Source organism: Nymphaea colorata, unplaced genomic scaffold, assembly GCF_008831285.2.
Source record: "Nymphaea colorata isolate Beijing-Zhang1983 unplaced genomic scaffold, ASM883128v2 scaffold0049, whole genome shotgun sequence".
NCBI lineage: Eukaryota > Viridiplantae > Streptophyta > Magnoliopsida > Nymphaeales > Nymphaeaceae > Nymphaea > Nymphaea colorata.
The window spans coordinates 5,357-10,000 of NW_022204555.1; positions in this window are offsets into that span (position 1 = coordinate 5,357).

A 4,644-nucleotide genomic window follows, 5' to 3' on the forward strand; every position below is an offset into this window, starting at 1 on the left:
GTGATCGTGGGGGTAGGCACGGCCGTCGGCTTCAGACTTTGGTCGGCCACGGGCAAGACCCTACCAATTTGGTATCAGAGCCTCCTTGGAGCAGCAGGAAGCAAGCAGTAACCTCTTGAAGCAGTAGAAGACAGATTAGTCAGCTTTTGTTTCCAGCAGTTTTCAGGATTTGGTTTTCAGAAATAGGCGAACTGCGGATTCCTGGTGTGTAACAGTTATCGACAGTGTATCAGCGTTTTCAGGGGGCAAACAAAGTCGGAATTGCCTCAAATTTGGTGGACAGACTCGTAATCATATGAGCTACAAAAGTTGTTTAGGGCTCCAGGAGAGATTCGGCCCTTAAGCAGACGTTTTTGGCTTTACAACGTGATAAAAGCCTGAACGGACAGAACCTGTCCGCGAGAGCAGTTCAGCCTGAAGATTACATAGTTTCAGTGACTTCCCGAGGTCGAAACGAGCTGAAATTTTCAGCATAGTCAGATAACTATATCCTCTGAGTGCTGACAAAATTTGAAGTCAAAACTCCACCCTTTGACATTTCTGTGCGTAAGTCCTGGGACTTCCTAAAAACAGTCTGGACTAAGGGTGTGCACATCGCACTACCCTAGGGTGCTTGAGCTCGAGGTGCGCTGTCGAGGCGTCAGGCGGACGCGACAGTTTAGGCCCCACTCTTGGGCCCGGCTGAGAGCGAGAGTTAGCCACCGAGGCGCCAGGAGGGCGCGGTGACAGGCGGAACTTGTTTCCTCCTCCCGTAGCGCACACAAGGCAGAAGTGTGGCTGATAGACAACGGGCAGAAAAGTTGTTTACAGCAGGTTCTTCGCAGCATAGGATTTTTTCTTTAAGAGTGGCAGTGTGTCAGTGTGTTTGGTTTCAGCAGTAGCATAGGATTTGTGTTGGCAGTTTGCTTGCTAGAATAGATGACGGATATAGGTGCCCGTTTGGAAGGATCCAAAATGGACCTGTTTCTAAGCGCCTATGAGAATGGGAAGTACATAGGGAGGCTTTGGTTAGTCCGAGGGGAGACTTGGAACCAAGGGCCAAGATATATATACATCAAGGCTGGTAGCTCGCCCTACTGCGATTGGGTTATACAACACCCTAGTGTACAAGGGTGCCATTTTCAATTGGCAATCGATAACGTTGCTCGTAACATCTGGATCATCAATGACACAGACACGGGTAGACTTAGTGTTGTTGGTCATGGGGAGATATTTCAACGTTGGGTGCAAATCTATCCAGGTGAAGTCATCAAAGTAGGATCTATGGACCATTATTTCGAGTTGACAGAAAGAACCTCTTACGTGGCCACAGAGCAAAGAGAGCCTCACATGGAGCCTAGTGAAGCACGTACCATTCCTCACATAGTAGGGACACCACCTCTTGAGAAAGACTCAACCAAAGAGAAAGAAATGCATCATACGAGTCACGAGTGGGAGAAGTATGATCAAACACTCAAGGAAATCAAGGAAATGTTGAAAGCCTTGACCCCTACTAATGAAAGAGGAAATCATGTAAAGCCGCAACCTCTTCCACGAAAAACGGGCAATGCTCAAACTTATAGGAGGATCTATTCAAATAAAGGTCTCCTTCCCAAGCCCGGACCTCTTCAAGGAGAAACACAAACTATGACTACACAGAATGCCATTTCTACTTATAAGGTCATAGCCCATCCAAAAGAGACTAAACCAGGCATCCAACCAAAGCCAGCAGAAGAAAAGGTTGAGAGGGAGGGCACGATAAAGCCCAAAGTGGATGCTGAAGCAATGAGTCGAGATCTATCAAAGGGGTGTGAAAGCAAAGACAATCTCGACACATTACCTCTTGGTAAGGCGGTGCATAATACCAAGGATGTTGAGACAATCGCATCATGGACCACCCAGGAAATTTTGGACGAGATTGATCTCCTATGTCAGGATTTCGATCTAAGTGAGGAACCCGCACCTAGTGTGATCCAGTTAGTATCACAAGAAGATCAGCTTAAGAATGAAATGCAGGGATCCAGTTCGACATCCATACCGGGCCAAAAACAGGATGAGTCTTTAAGGTGTCAAGCTCCACCCACAAGAGAAAAAGGAGAAGAACCTTATGAGCTTGAACCCCTTGAGCACATACTTCCTAATGATACAATGGAATTAGTCAGGTACCAATTACAGGAAGAACTCATTCTAGATGGAAACGGGCCCCTCGACAATGAGAGCATAGGATCCAACTCCGGAGATGCCCCCATGGAAATGGAAGAAGTAGGGCATCCCACCAAGGACAAGAGTATGCAACCACCTTCTCTTCCTGCCCAAGATAACATAGAATCTCAGGAGGGTGGTATGAATTTGAATCTCTCAAAGTCTTCTTGTCCAAAGGCACGAACGAAGCTCCAACAATGGGCGACCCAAGTATTAATGAATGAAATTCCACGACAACCACAAGAGAGCCAAGTTTGTGGGATGATCCGAACAGAATCTGAAGAGGTCGCCACTTACCAAAGGCAAAAGAAGAGCCCTAGCAAACTTGGACTCGGGCAAAGAACTAAGCCGCCCACTATCCAGGAATTGTTAGAGGAAGAAATTTTGGCCACATCAAATGGAATCCTCCCCGAGTCAGAAAGTGATGACATGAGCAGCTCAGAGAACCAGCTTGATAGTACAGGCATCTACCCGAATATCAACCCAGAGAAAAACCACTACAATGAGGTAGATCGAGTAACCCTTAGGGCACATTCAGAACAATGCAAAGTCGAAGGGTACTCACGGGCCGCCTTAGTCTCTCCCCAAAGTCAGATACATCCTAAGGAGGGTGGTCATCACCCATTCAACAAAACGACTCTGGGGCACTACAGTGAAAAGCTTTACCCAGAGCGATGGAGAGCTTATCAGTTTCCAGACTCTCCAAATTGCAGCCGAGAGTTGTGGAATCCTTTCAGCCCACTTGGAACATGCACGACAGAGTCACCCTTAGCCCAAGACTCTGAAGGAAGAAACACAGTAATGGCACCTCGGGCTATAGCAAAGGATAAAGAACGAGCACTGAGCATAGTGGAGCAACAAGCTCCACGAACGGGCCGCAGGCTGTGGCAAGCCCACGATCGTGGCAAGGTCACCCCACAGTTTGAGGGCACAGAAAAGAGCAAACAGCTGCAAGGGCAGCATGGTATATATATCGGGCACCTGCCTCGTGACTATGGTCCAGGGCAATCGCGACTCAGCCGAATGAATCGAAGTAATGAAATGACTCGGGTGATTACCAAGGTTTACTCTAGAGGCCCGAGAAGGTGTTTTGTCTACTTGAGAAACTCCTTAAAGGTGCTACCTAGAGACTATGGACCAAAGAGGAAACGGAAGGAAGAGAGTGGCTGTGAGCAGGTTCACCAAAAGAAATCTTCGTTAAGAGCTTGGGGACAAGCTCCATTTCAGGAGGGTGGATCTGATACGGGTCAACCTTCGACTTGGCCGAGAGCAGCCACTAATGAGGTTAAGAGCAGCCAAAGCGGGCGAAGCAAGGCTGCCCTTCATGAGGAATCAGGCCCTTCTTGGCCGTGTTGACCCAAGAACGGGTCAAGAAGGAGGAATAGGAGACGCAGTACAGCAGGTGCAGACCTTACAAACTGATCATGGTCAGCTTAGAATCGAAGCCGAGGGAGGAGCGGGAGGAGAGGCAACGACTCTAAGCAAGGCTCTTGAATACCAAGGCGGTGGGTTGAGTCCAAGTCCGGTCTAGTCCAGCCTAGGTCTTCGCTAAACCCTGTCACTTAGGGTCAGCCTAGGGCGAGCCTAGGCAATTCATGGTCCAAGTCGAGTCCAAGCACACGCGGGCTAGAGGAGGACCGGCTCTAGGAATAAGACTTTAAGTCTCGAGAGTGTTTTATGCGTTTTTAGTTAAGTTTTAGTGTGCGCATTTGCTTTGGATTCAATTCCGTTTTGGATTCCGTTTTTGAGGGTTGGATCACATGTTTAGATCCACTTTTGATTCAGCACTATTAATACATTGTACTCCTTTGTTTTGAGAAAAGAAAAGGGAGGATTATGCATTGATTGAATTTGGAAGGAAATTAAGTAATTAGTAGAATTAGCTTCTCTCTCCTCTCCCGAATTCTCTCTTCTCCTCTAGGCGCAATCTTCTTCTCCATGCCTTATTCTCTCTACGGTAGATCTGTAGTTTAGCTAGAACAGCAGCCATTGCTGCAATACCACGAGGACAAGACTTTCAACCCGCGGCTTCATCTTCTTCTCCTTGGTTTCTTTGCTCTTCTCCTCCACTCGGCCAAAGGTTGATCGGCTTTGGGAGTCTCCAAGTGCAAGGCGCAAGGTAGCTCTTCCTCCCGGTTTTTCCCCACTTCAATCCAAGGCGTCCATGGTGCAACCGAGCTTCTCCACCAGCAAGGTTAAGGGCCACGACTCCAACAGGGCAGGTCTTCATTGATCTAGGTGACTAGAAAGAAGAAGACAACCATCCATCCTTCGAGATCAAGCGGTAAGCGTCCTTAACGAGGAAGAAAGAGGGTGCAACGACGTTGTTGCTCTTTGTCTCTGGGTTCGGCTTAAGGAGGAGGAGTTTGCTGGATTTCCAGCCAGTGATCTCTTCATTCCCACGGTGGAAACCAGTTTCAAAGGGTCTCTTACGAGTCACCCACTTTCCCCTTGATTAATCAC